The sequence below is a fragment of the Oryctolagus cuniculus genome, chromosome X, assembly GCF_051225735.1.
Source record: "Oryctolagus cuniculus isolate XC-2025 breed Fujian yellow rabbit chromosome X, ASM5122573v1, whole genome shotgun sequence".
NCBI lineage: Eukaryota > Metazoa > Chordata > Mammalia > Lagomorpha > Leporidae > Oryctolagus > Oryctolagus cuniculus.
Genome location: NC_142888.1, coordinates 25,628,122 through 25,641,936, shown reverse-complemented (window position 1 = coordinate 25,641,936; position 13,815 = coordinate 25,628,122). Strand labels below are relative to the sequence as shown.

Genomic DNA, 13,815 nt, shown 5'->3' with positions numbered 1-13,815 from the left:
ACGGGCGGGGGTGGGGGGCGCAGAGACGGCTGCAGACTCCCGCGAGCAGCGAGTCAGCGAGCTAGCCTGCGGGCCCAGCGAGCAGGAGAGTGAGGGCTGCGGGGGTTTCTCTTAACCCTTTCCTGGCCGTTGGGCTAGAGTGATGGGGGCAGAGGAGCTCCGAGCCTGGCAGGAATTCCTGGAGGCCGGTAGCCTGTGGGAGGAGGGGGCAGTCGTCTAGACTCTGGGGTTTCCTTTCTCTTCTGTGTGTGCCTGGTCACATCCTGGTGCATCGGGCTCGATTCTTCGACAAACCAAACGCAGCTGCTGGCTAGATGGCTGGTCTGCTTGGACTGGCTACTTCTCCGTGGAGGAGCTGTGGGCACACAAGAGGGGCACCCTCACTTTAGGAACTCGGTTTGGCAGACGCAGCTGTACACCTCAGAATTCTTGTGGTCGGTCTTTGCAGTCGGGGAAGGGTCTGCCCAGAGCTGGGGTCCCGTGGGGGCCTGACTGGGACTGTTGCAGATGCCGGGGCCGAGCCTGCGATGGCCGCCAGCTCAGTGTGTACAGGTATGCACTGGAGAGAGAGCCAAGCAGTCCTAGAGTTGTCTGTAAATACACATACTTGTAACCATGAACTTGTGGGGAGTTACACATGTCAGGGAGCCTGCCTCCAAACAGGAGTTGTTCTCCGATGTGTGGATGTGTCGTGAGATCCATCATTTGTATACACATAGTGGGGGCTAATATTGAATTGACCTAAAAAAAATGAATACCAGTCTGCAGACATTTGTCTAGCTCTTTCAAGAACTGGAATTGGTGAGTGGGTTACTCTGTACAAAAGCTCATTACTGACATTCCACTGCCCTCGGGTCCCCCACGGCCTCCTCCCCTTTTTAAGGGCTTGTGGAAGAAGGGACTCTGATTGCAACTGCAGATGCATAGTGGTCTGTCTTGGATTGAGCCCCCCATTCCAGGCAACCAAGAAGAATGTAATGGTAGGGAGGTGGCCGTGTGAGCCAGGAATGCTCAGATTAAGATGTGCGCCTGAATGACATGTGCTGAGACAAATCAAGACACTTGGGCTCTGGTGCCCACTTGGAGTGCGCGATCCCTAAGCGATGAAGAAGTGACCGAGCGGTGTAGACACGGGTTATGCAAATACAGCGAGGTGTAGCAATAGGCTAAGCAAGGGGTGGGGGGAATCCCATACTTTGTGGAGCTGCAAACTGGGGCAGAATTTCTGTAAGTGCGTTCCAGAGACAAAAGCCCATTTAAAGGTGTGAAGAGGGTCACTTGGCAACACAAAAAGCCCTCATATGCATACATCCGTGCTTAGGTACACAGGCTGAATGACAAAAACTCCTAGCAGGCTAATGGAGGCTCTTGGCACGGCGGGAGACGGAGGTGGCTGCGGAAGTGTGGCTCCCCCCAGCACCCCAGTGCCGTTCCTTGCTCACTTACCACGGGCTGGACCTCTGGCCTCAAGGAACGGGAGGGAGGGGCAAAGCCACCTACCTAGCTAGGGTCACCTGGCTGCGAGGCTGGGGTAGGGAAATGTCTGCTGAGCAGGTAGGAGGATTCCTGGAGAGGTTTTGAGTTCTTGACCTGCAGAGCGGGTTTTGGTGGTGTGGAGGAGTAGCTTTCTATTTTGGGACGGGGAGGAAGGAGTGCAGACCCCAGAAGGGGTCCCGTTTGCTGGTCTGGCGGGGCCTAGCGGGCTGCGGAAGACAGAACTAAAAGAAGTATGGACTCTGGGAGGAATAAGGGGAGGGAGGGAGGCAGGCTTTCATTTGGATGTGTTTTCATGTTTTTTTTCTTTTCTTTTTTTTTTTTCTGGAGGACACCGTGCCGGGGCCCGGGGCCGGGGGCCAGGGCCCAGGACGGCTTCCCTAGGGTGGATTAGCAGGCTCCTGGGCGACCCCTGACGCGCACGTAAACTCCAGCTAGGGTTTGGTTTGCCCGCGGCGTCGATTTGCCGCGGTCCCTCTTTGTTTAAGCCCAGCCGGGAATTCCAGCTTTTATTGGGAAGACCGCACTTGGGTGGAGCCCGCGCCGGGCCGGGCGGGGCAGGGCTGGGCCGTAGGCCGGGCGGGAGGCTCGCAGGCTCGCAAGGCCGCAGGGCCGGCCCAACCCCAGGACGGTCCTCGGGAGCGCCCGGCAGCCCTGGCGAGGCCACCGTGGTGTGGTTTCCTCGAGGGCGCTGGGCCCAGCCGGCCCAGCGAGGCGCGGCAGGGCGGAGGGCAGCAGGAGTCCTCGTCGGCCGCCGCGCCCCACCCCTCCCCCGCTCGCCCGAGGCCTAAAAGAGCGAAGAAAGGCTTTTGTTAGGTCCCGGGGTCACACCCGTGCCCTGGGGGCCGCCGAGGAGCGGGAGAGAAGCGCCCTCGGCGAGGGGAGGACCTTCTTCCTTGCATCGGATGGGGCCTGGGTCTTTGCCAGCGTTTATGGCCGACGGCATTCCGCCTGTTTGCCGAGCCGGCCGTGCTGCTGAGGCCTAGGTGGCAGAGGCGGGAGGGGGCAGCCGCCGGGACTGGCGGAAGGGGCCTCCGTCCGCCCGTCTCCGTGGTCGCCGCGCCGCGTCCATCGCGAACACTTGGCCAGAGTGTCCACCAGTCTCCGCCCTGCCCGACGGCTTTGCGTGGTTACCCTCAAACGTGTTTTCACGAAGGGAGAGCTTTTTGTTGCGTCGGAGTTCATTAACGGGGCTTTTCTGCGATGTTTGCTAGGTCACTTCCCTGGGTCTCAGAAACGGGGGTTGTTTTACAGAGCCGTGTCTCCTTGGCTAGTACCCACGGACCCGGCTCCCCACGATTAGACAAGCGGGGAAGTCCGCTAGGAGAAGATCCTGACAGCATAAAATATAATTTGTGATCTAAAAGACAGTTTCCAGTATAATCTCATTATGCACCACAGACTCCCGGTGTTATTTTGTGGAAGGCGGACAATGATCAATTTACATTGACCCGGGGCTGGGCGAGCTTTTAGATGGTAATTGCCATATTGATTTGCATGCAAAAAGGAGACCTGCTAAAATTAAAGACCGGAAGCTAAATTAAACTAAATTTATTGTCTAGGTGCAAAGCAGGGGAACGGTTGGGGGAGGGGCAGTGAGTCAGGTCACGGTGCCAGGGGCAGAGCAGGTGAGAGACCCGAGAGCTTCGTGAGGTCACAACTTGGGGAGCGATCTTTGCTCTTGTGATTTCGCAGTGTGCCGAAGGTGACAGGTTTAGGGGGAAAAGTTATATATATATAAAAAAAGAACCCACTTACTGCATTGAAGGCACCGGGGTCTTAAAGGTGCTTGATAGTGAATGCGAAGGGGAGGGGAGGGTTATAGGGTTATAGGGGTCTTCCTGCACCATATCCGGCACCCCCCATTTCTATTGTTCTGTCTGGGCACTCGGAATCATGCCAGGGACAACGAAACCTCTTGTATGTGAAGAGTTAAAAAAAAAAAAAAAGAAAAGAAAGCAACCCTTTCCCCTTCCCGCCTTGCTCGCTCGCTCTCGCCCCCCCCCCCCAACCACCCCTCCCGAAGCCTTGGGCCGTCCCGAGCGCGCGCCAAAGGTTCGAGCTCATTGTACGCGTTCGGCAGTCAGGCCCCGACCGACCGTTACAGTTGGGGCTGCGGGAGTGTTCCTCTCCGGACGTGACGGCCCCAGGCTCTGCTGGACGGCGAGCGTTTCGGGATGCCGCCCAATCCAGGTGGCCCAAGTTGGCGGGGGAGGGGGGGGGAGAGGCGGGGGAAGGCGTCTGCTCCCGCCGCAGTCTAGCGGTGCCCGGCGTGGGGGTGGGGGTGGGGGGCGTCTCCCCCAGAGGGGTTGCTAAGTCCGCCCGGAGCTGGCGCTGGCGCTGGGGCGGGTGGGGGTGGGGGTGGGGGAGTAGAGCTGGAAAACTCTGGCCGCTCGCGGAGGCCGGAAAGTTTAAAAAGAAAGCAAGCCACTTGCGGAGGGCTGGCCCGGAGCCAGGGCCGGCCGGGCCGCGGGGGCGTGCTCGGCTGGCGAACCGGGTGAGCGGCCGGCGCCGCCGGCGTCCCTCGATCCCTCCTTGCCTGCCCGGTAGCGTCTCGAAGCCATTTCTTCGCACGTCCGGACGATGTGCCGGGGAGGAGTGGGGGGGAAGCAACCGGTTCAGGGACGTTAGAGTGTCCGGTGCCCGTCCTCAGCGAGCCCAGCTGCAGGGCGTCCTTGGCACTGGAGCCTGGCCCAGAGTGTATGCGTGGTGTCCCTAGAGCATCTCAAAGCCCGGGGCAGACCTGGAAATGGTGCCTAGGGTGCAGAGGGGATGTTGGGCACTGAGGTTTGGCGCCGCGAGCTTGTGGGAGGAAAGGCTGGGGGGGGAAGAGGAAGATACCCATCCCCCAACTCGCCTGCGGCTTGGCTCCCTGGGGCGGGGCGGGGGAGGCTTGACACTCGCATAGTGGAGGGGGGACTGGGCATCTTGCAAATGATTTCCCTCTGAATTCTCTTTCCCACCTCACTTTGGTCTCTGGGGTTTTCCGTTTGAACTCTAGGAGCTCCTTCCAAAGGGCTTTTGGTCTATCTAGATAATTTGATTTATTGCTTTATGTGGCAAAACTAGGGTGGCAAGCCCAGTCCCTGGTGCCAGGAGTCAGCGCTTTCCCTGCAGGGCTGAGAGCAGCACAGCCACCTACCCTACCCGTCCTGCCCTGCGCAAAGTGCAGCCTTGGGGGGGGGGGGGCATTGGCCTCACTCAGATCAGGATGTGTCCCAGAGGAGAGACTTGTAGGCTGTAGGGGAGATTGGGAAAGATTCTCAAGGTACCAAGAGATTCTTGGATGTAGGAGGAGCCGGGTTGAAGCCTCACTGTGGACTGTGGACTGGGATAGGATGGGTGCCAAACATTACCCCTATATTTGGGGGTGCCCGAAGCCTAAGAGAGCTTTCGGCAGCTTCCTGGAGGAGATGGCCTGTGAAAATCCGAATTTCCAATGGCACAATTAGCCCAATGATTGGCTCCTCTCCGCAACTCCAGGACTGAGTTTGACCGTGGCCCATTTTTACTAGCTGTGTGACCTTGGGGGCAAGTTATTTATGGCCTCCGAGCCTCAGTAAGTTTCTTCATTTGTAAGACTGGGAATAATTATCCACCTTTAGGATCAAAGAAGAATACTTGGCACATAGTAGGCCCCGAGGATTAATAATTACTTTGAATGGCTGCTCATGTTGCTGTGGGCTGCTCCTCCATCTTTGCTGCTCCTGGTACTTTCTGGGGACTCCCCCCCTCACCCAGACCTCCCAGTGTCCTGGGACCCAGGGCACAGAAGAGAGTTTCCCTCTGAGGGTTTTGCTCCGGGTAGCCCCGTGGGTTCCTCCTTCCCTTTGTTACAGTTCCTGCCCTTTAAAAGATTCCATATGAAAGGACCTGCTACGGGATCTTGATATGGCTAGGGATGGATTCCAGAACCAGTATCTAGGCGCTGCTGGGCAAGTCTGCCCCTCATTATTCGGGGAGGGTGGCGGGAAGAGCAGCAGCTAGAGGGGAGAGACCTGGTTGGAGGTGGTGAGGGGTGGCCGGCTCAGAGGCCAGAGGTGCTGTGGTTTGCTAGATAGGGATTAATTCCGGATGTTTGGAGGGGACCCAGTGTGGTTTCCAGTGAAGTCTGCCAGGGATTGCTTCTTTTATATCGATATGTATTTTTTTTTTTAGAAAAAAAAATTACTAGCATGAGAAGAAAACCAGACCTGTATGGATCCAGGCCGGTAGTAAGGTACTGTGACCAGGTTTCCTGCCGGACTCCCAGAGGGGAAGTCAGCCTTTGATTGAAGCTACACTTGGTTCCTGACTCTCAGGGGATGCCTGCTCTGAAACAGGCGTTCCCCCCCACCACCACCTTTTTCCCTTCTTTCCCTAAAAGCCTTTGTGCTTGCCAGAGCTTCAGTAGGCATGAAGCCTTGGTCCTTGTCGAAAGAATGCTCAGAGCCTATGCTGACATTGTTTTTGCGGACAGCGGGTTTTCTCAGGCCAGGAGCCTCCCCCCCCCCCCTCCATTTTAGCTCAGTATTTTTTGAGGAGGTGTATGGACAGGGCGCACTTACCTGCGAGCTGATTGCCAGTGTGCACAGCAGCCTGGCCTGGCCTGGAATCCCCAGACGCCTTCACCTTTGCCCTGCGGGGGCCCTCCAGGGCGGGGTGGGGAGTGGAGGGGGTGAAGGTGGTGGTGGGGGGGCGAGCCTGTTTGTTTTTGGCTGGGGATGGAGTTGGACAAGTCTGAGAGAGTGTGTTCCAGCCTTGGGTCTGACTTAAAACTTGGTCGAACTGGAGAAACTCCTAGGCGTTTCATAGTTGGGTACAAATGCAAACTTGAAATAGCTCGAGGCCTACGTCAGTGAGGAAAGAATAAATGAAGTACAGAAATGTCCAAAGCATGTAAATCCTGGAGTTGTCGCCCTCCCATAAACACACGGCAAGTGCCAAGGCATTTGCAGTCAAAACACCCATGCACCCAGAGCCTCCGTCCTTTGTGCTTGTGGTTTTATTAACAGCATTTCACAAGCACAGTCTGTCTGCTTTGCACTAGGGCTGGGGGGCGGGGGAGGCACTCAGATGGGTCAGGAGAAGTGGCGGGGTGGGGTGGATTTCTGCTGGGCCAAGAGAAGAGCACAGTAGCACTTGGGAGGAAGAGGCCCCTGTCCCATCCTAGGAGGCAAGTGGTGTGGCTGGCGGATGCCTGCTCTCCCGCGTCCATTCCAGCAGGTGAATCAGGGCATTCCGGGATGCCCTGCCCAGTGGCTGTTGGTGATTTTCAGAGGAAGTATTTGTCGGCTATGGTGATCGTGTATCCTGGTGGAAAGTTTATAACGAAAAGTAATGCCTTTCTTAAGTCATAAAATGAGCCTTGTATGATTATTTAATTAAAATCTATTTAAGGACCGATTAGGCGTGTAATTTGCGCTAATAATGACGATTATGGAAATGTTCAACTTAACCAAAAATCATAAAGGAGACGTTTTGATCACTGGGGCGACCAGGAAGTATTCAGTGAGTTGGGCAATTTCTGAAAGACCAGAGGCGTTGTGCTGCGGGCTGCCTCCCTGTGACATGGCAGGAGGGAGAGCCATGCGCCTCCCCGTCCCAGGCCCAGCCTGGCCAGCATGGGCCAGCCCCCACTGCTAAGCGTGCAAGCCCACCCCGGGAGCCCGAAGCACCTTCCTTCCCTCCCACGGCCCGCTTCCCCGAGCTACCAGGAGGAGCAGACGGGGAGAGGGCCTGATGAACCACGCAGACATTTCTGCGAAATGGCGGTGCTCTCTTGCAACAACACTGACAACCCGCATGCTTCCTTGGCTAGCCTTGGCTGGAGCCTGGAGGGGTGGGGGTGGGGGGGTGCCGGGGGTCCCTTGTTCCGGAGAAACCTGCCAGCTGCTGGGCTTGGTGCGAAGGCAGCGAAGGCAGACACAATGCTGCTGTTGTTGGTTTGATCTCTAACTGTGGATTGTTAGTCTGGCTTTAACTATGTGGTAAGGGGGGAATGTGAAGGCTGTTTACAGCGAGTGCAAATAATGTGACAGCTGTTGGCGCGCGAGCAGCGCTGCGCCTCCTCAGCGCTTACACAAAGCGCGCACTATGCAAGCCCGCCGAGGAGCTGCAGAGGGGGCCGGCGCTTGCTGGCCAGCGCTTCCTCCCGCAGCCCGCCCCCAGCACACACCTTCGTGACTTCCCCGGACTGGGGCGCCAGCTCGGGCCGCTTTTCTCTGTTGTGGTTTTTAAGGAACTTGCCAGGCAGAGGTAGCCGAATAAGGCCCGCGAGGGCGCGAGTGGCACCAGCTGCCCGAGTTTGGCCACAGATCTGGGGACCTGGGTCCTGAGCTGGCTTATGGCTGGGTTTTTTAAATATGGGGGCTGGGGTGGGGTGGGCAAAGGGAATAACTTTGAGCCCCAAGCAGGCTAAGGCTGGTCCCTGAAGGCTAAGGCTCACTTGGAAATCCACAGAGGCGCTGAATGAAGGCCCTGGTCACTCAGACACCTTCCCAGACACGAACATGCAAGTGTGTAGCTGCAGGGGCCCCAGGGAGAGGAGGGTGCAGCCCTGCGGCGTCAACTAGATGCCCACAGCCACAGGCCTTCTCAGAGCTCCTGGTACCCTGCCAGGCCCCACAGGGAGGTGCCAGGGTAGGAGGCAGATAGCGTCCTGCAAATGCCTGCCCAGGAACCTGGGACCTGACCTGGGGCTGATGGGGGGGAGGTAAGCTGGGTGTGAAAACTCTGCCAGCTCCCCCACCCCCTACCCGGCCAGGAATTCCCAGGTTGAAACCCTGCAGGCCTGGCCACTTGGTCCACCCTGGGGTTTGAAGGCTCGTTCAATGCTGACTTCATTGTACGTGTGACATTGTTCGGCTGTGACTTGGGCCCCTGGGTGCACGGCCCACAGGATATCTGCAAATGTTTCTCTGGACTTCTACTTTGAGTTGGGTTCCGTATGGGGGAGCCGGGAGATGCTTCTGGAGTGATACATGAACTTCGGTGCCAGTTCTATAAATTGGTCTCTTTTTATGACGTGTGCCATTTTCTGTAGGAATGTTGCTTGCAAAACGAGTTTCGCCTTGGAGGAAAGGCGGAAAGATAAACAAGCCCGCAACGCCAAAACACTGGCAGTCTTTCCCTCCTTCCAGCTCTCTTAAAGCAGCCGGGCCGTATTTCCAGGATTAGACTCGTGCTTGTGAGGAGGGACTTGGGTTGGCTTTTTTTTTCCCCCAAGCAAATGCAAATTAGAGAAAAATAATTTTCTTTCAACGATATGCAATGTATTAGTCACTTGTTATCGTGCTCCGAGGCAGGCCTCATTTGCGCGTCTGCCAGCTCGCGCTCACATCTGCTCGGCGCTGTTCGGGGCATTTTAACCTTGGCGGTGTCGTGTCTGGTCCCACGGATCAAGGAGGAGTAATTAAGCTCTGAACAGCTACAAAAATTCAGGGGCCCCCACCTAGCCCGCAGTTGCCCCACGGCTCGGCTTTGTTTTCGCTTCCTGGGATTTCTATTGTTCCTTGTAGAGAAGGTGCAGTAGGCACTCCCTTCCACTCACCCTCAACCTCAGCTTTGCTGAAACTCTCTCCTAGGAACTCATGCCTAGGTTCCGCACAGTCGGGGTGGGGGGACTCATGTGGCTCTTGGGACCCCTGCATTTTGTACATCTTTTGTGCACTAAAAGTTCTTTTGTGGTTCCTGGGTATACTAATGCTAGCTGTTGTTAGCCTTATGGTAGAGGTTGCTGGCTTCTGTTGAGAGGGGACATTAAAATGCGTTTTATTCCTGCAAAGCCCTGGCGGAGCTGGAAGTGCAGACACGGGTTTTTAGAGGTGTGGTGTAGACCGTTTCTTCTACATTTGCTACTGGGTTGTGTAGACTCCAAACAGGGCCCCAGAGCCGCCGGGATTATAGAGGGCAGGGCCTGTGTTGTTGGGGGGTGGGGAGGAGAGGAGAGTAATAGGTTTTTGCTACTGGGTGGCCTCCTGTTTCGGGACACCTGTTTACAAATCCACCCCCTCTAGAATGCGCACGTGGTTCCCTGATTTCTGGTGTGGCATAACCACTGGGGGAAAGTGAAAGGAACAAAAAGCCAACGCCATGGCCTGAATAGGCCGGCACACCTGACCCTGGGGGAGGGGGAGGGTGTGTGTGTGCACGCGCGCGCGTCCACGCGAGGCAGCTACCCTCGGTTGATTCCTGCTGCTGCGCCCCCTCTGTGGAACCTCCGGGGCCACGCTCCTCCCCCATTCCGTTTGGCTCACATCCTTCCAGGGGAAGCGTGCAGACGAGCAACGCGCCTTTCTGATCCCAAGGGATCCCTGAGTGACAGCAGGGAGTGGGGGGGCTGCAGCGCCGATGCGCGGTGGGTTCGCGGGCATTTCCCGGGAGGTCTCTGGTTCTCCTGGTGCCTCCCCGCCCCCACCCAAAGTTTCTGCTTGTCGGAGTGTGGCAGGACAGAAGGTTCCGCGCTAGCTCCGGAAGGGGGACCACCGAGCCGCGCGCTGGGTCGCAGGGTCCGAGGGGTTAACTAGGGTCGGGGACTGGGGAGGTGGGGAGGACTGCTGGAGTTCCTGGAAGGCTGGCGGGGGCGCGTCGCGAGGGCGTGGGTGTGCGCCGCGGCGCGCCCCGCGCAGCGTCCTTGGCGGAGGAGCCGCACGAGTGTGTGTGTGTGTGTGTGTGTGTGTGTGTGGTGGGGGAAAAATCCCTTTGTTGCCTACCGATAGCGCTCGGCGTGGCACTCGCTCGGGCTGCGTCGCTGGGAAGGGCCCCCCTCCCCCCCCCCTTCCCGCTGCCCAGGGCCAAGTTCACTCCCGACCCGGGTGGCTCTGCCTTCTGACCTAGGCGACCCGGGGAGAGGCAAGGAGGGTTCTGGGCGCTTAAAGGTCAGAGCTGGGCAAGTTTCCTAGCCCCTCCCTTCTGGCGCCCCCACTCAGCCTGTTACTAATGCAAAATTTGGGGGGTGGGTGGGGACGCCCCCAGAGACTAATGCTACCCTAGGAGTGTACCTAGAGACAGCACCCGTGCCCTACTGGGTCACTCCTCCTACTCCCTGCCAAACCCTTTTGATACCGGTGTGGGGGGTGGAGGAGCTGGTGGAGGAAGTAGCCAGGGCAGCCACTTTCCTGGGGCACACCGCTGGCTGCCCAGGACCTGGGGGCGGCATTGGGGTCCCCTGCTCCTCAGTCACATCACAGCCGAAGCAGCAGCCCAGGAAGACTTGCCCCAGGCTGTACATCCCAGACAGCTTTTCCTCCTCCCACTCCCAAGGAGCCCCTCCCCCAATATTCTAAAAATAGGAAGGCTTCACCCCTCCCTCCCTTGACACCAGGCACACAGTAAGGCTGTGACCCAGTCTGCTGAAGCTCCCCCCTTAGCTTGGGGCAGCACTGCAGGTCATCCCCCTCCCCCTTGCTTGCCTCAAACCCGCGCCTCACCCCCCCCCCCCCCCCCGCCTCAGGGGAACTGGCAGGGACTTGTTTGAAGCCTGTTTAGTGGAGGCTGATGCTTTTAAATAGCCAGCACCAGCTATTGCCAGGCAAAACTCAAGTCCATAGTGCAGCTTAATCCTCTGGAAAACACAGTGCCAAATATTTACAGAGGGGACTAAGGCTGGAGAGGTTCGGCCACCTGCCCAGAGACACACCGTGCGGGAGGCTGGGGACCGGGCAGGCTGTGGTGGCAAGGGTCGCTGATGCCCACGGGGGCCTCCCGAGCCGGAAGTCCCTGCAAACTTCTCCAGGCCTTCTGGCCGCCGGCTGGCTGTGGACGAGGGGCGCCTAGGTGAGGCAGAACCACACCAGGAGGCTTTGGTCTGATTTCAGGGGGCTGTGATGGGCTGGCAGCTGTAAATGGTCGAGGGCAGAGGCAACGCGAGGTTGGCCTGGTGCAGCCCGAGCCAGCGTGTTAGGAAAGAAAAGGGCCACGCGGGCCCCAGTGCTGGCCGCTGTCCCTCCCATGCCAGTCGCTGGGAGAAAATGCCCTGGAGAGGAACAGCGAGTGGCCTGTCCTTTCCCGCAGCCCGGAATGGTGTCCTTTCGGGGGCGGGGCAGCAGTGGCCAGGGTTTTGCCTCCTAACCCTGGCTCCTGGGACCCCTTTGTACCCATCAGGCCTTTTTCGCTGCGTGCAGGCCAAGTGCAGGCACTCTAGTCAGAACCCTTGGCTCTGGAGCAAATGCCTGCTCCAAGTGTGTGCATGCTGACCCAAGTTCTCCGCTTTCTATTAGCAGCAGTGGCCCGAGACGGGAGACCACGCGGCGTGCCTGCGAGCCAGGGCTCTCCCCCGGAACTGGGTGTTCCAGCAGGCAGCCTGTGCAGCTTCCCAGTCTGTGCTGGAGAAACCAGACACCCTCCGTGCCTGGCCTGTCTCTGCTCAGCCATCCTCCCCTCCATCCCGATCCGCCTCCTCCTTGTCCCCTGGTCTCCACTACTGGCGAGAAGGGTCAGGACCCGGAGCCAAGGTGCAGCTTAGCAGCTCACGCTGGAGACAGGTTGGTGCTTGTAAAGTGCCTTTCATGAGTGACTTCACACGCTTTGGCACTTGCAGCCGTGCAGCCTGCACAGGGAAGAAGAGGCCTGCTGAAAATCAGGGCTAAGCGAGCCCCCTGCATGGCAGCAAAGCGCCTTGCTGCTGTTTGTCCTGGCAATCAGCTCATTTGCCTGTGTGCCATGGCTGGGCTGGGGCTGGGGCTGGGGCTGGGGTGGGCTCTTTCAACCGCAGCTTCTGGAAGTGGGGTAAGAGAGGAGTGTGCCGTACCTCTGCCTTTTTGTGTCTCACCCCGGTGGCTCCTTCAGTCTCCATCCCAGTGCAGGGGCGGGGGCGGGGTCATGGTAGTGGCTTCCGTGGAAGTAGGCTTAGTGCTTGGGTGTTTGCTGCTGCCCTGCCGCAGGGTGGGGGTGGGGTGGGGTTTGGGCTGCTATTGTTTGTCACCCTGGAGAAGGGCTTCCTGCCAGGCAAGGCCATTCTTCATTGGCTCCGTGGCTGGCCAGGAACCTGAAGAGTTAAAAGTCTTTAGCTTGTTGCAATGAAATTATGGCTGGCAGTGGCGCCGCTGTTTGTTCAACAGACCTCCACTTTTAAACAGTTCACAAAAAGTTCATGGGGCAGCTAAAGATTATAAGTGTGTGAGTGTGTGTGTGTGAGTGTGTGTGTAGTCCACAGCAGCCTCCTGGTGCCCCAGCCCCCTTCCTGCTCCCCAAACACACAGATGACACTGAGCCGTGCTCCTGGCCACAACTCTCCAGCTGACCCTGTGCGTGTCGCGGCTCTTCTTTCTGATGGCTGCTCTCATTGACCTGTGCAGCAGGACTAGGGAAGGCCCCAAAGGGCGAAGGCCGGGCTAGCACCCGATGGTCCCGGGTGCCACTCCACTCCATCCGCCTTTCCACCTAGTCCCCGGCGCCTCTGCGAGGGAGCCGGGGACTGGGTTAGGGTGATTGTGCAAGGTCCCAGGAGGTCCTTTTTCACCAGGTGGCTACTAAAGGAGGCGTGTGGGAGGCAGCTTGCTTGAAGGGGAGGCTAGGATGTGAGAACCATGCGGCCGGAAGCTCGCAGTTTCTTAGGCACCTGCTTCTTCGAGCCTCATTTCTTTGCTTGGTAGTTGGATGGAATGACGTGGTGTGGCCTCGCGGCTGCCACCCAATAACCAGGACACAGCACCAAGGGCTGAAGCTCCACCTTGTCTGAGGCGACCCTGCAGGTCTTCCTCTGTTAGGGGGGTGGCAGGGGCTGGGGAGGGCGCACTCGTTGATGGTGCCTCGTGGTGTGGCCTTCTCCACTTGCCTTGGGTATTTGTTTGATGGAAGAACAGCCCCTTCCCCCACGCCCGAGGCAGCCTTTGGGGCGCCCTGGCCAGCCCCCCTGGAAAGCCCTCTGTGTGTCTGCAGACTTTTCCGAGCCCAGCACGCCTCATGCAGATTACTGCCTCTTCCCCGGCCCCCTTCCGGCTCTTCCAGTTTCATTGTTGAGCTCTAACTGTGCGTGGTGTCTCTGGGCATGTGGATTTTCATTAACAGCCGGTGTTCTACGGTTGGGGGCTGCGGCGGCGGCGGCGGAGGGGGGTGGTGCGGGTGGACCCAAGACCTAGAGAGGCCTCAGTGCTCCCAGGTGCTTCCCGACCCCGACCCGACCCCCCACCCGCAGTCACTCTCAGCGAAGAGTCCCTCCCTGCCACGGCCTGGTTGTCTCCAACCCAGCGACCCGCCAGTCTGCTAAAGTGTAAAAGCAAGCATTTGCATATTTTTTTTTTCCCTGCTAACAAAGGAAATGTGTCGACTTCGGGAACATTTGGGCTTTCGGAAACTGTGTGGGTGGGTGTGTGAGGGAGGAGAAAGACAAGTTCCCCTGAT

General features: G+C 58.2%; 1 protein-coding gene across 16 annotated transcripts in view; it reads left to right on the top strand.

The window, feature by feature from the left end:
- The window catches only part of BCOR (BCL6 corepressor), a 111,905-nt gene that overhangs the window by 73,183 nt on the left and 24,907 nt on the right, over positions 1-13,815 (top strand). The window contains exon 2 of one of the 16 annotated variants that reach the window (XM_051827014.3): positions 5,653-5,713. The exons of 13 other annotated variants lie outside the window; for them this stretch is intronic. The gene's annotated coding sequence lies outside the window, so the exon portion shown is untranslated. Of the gene's footprint in view, positions 1-5,652; positions 5,714-11,696; positions 11,958-13,815 lie in introns of those variants that run through there. 2 more of the 16 variants (XM_089324236.1, XM_089324233.1) reach the window with 2 other exon arrangements.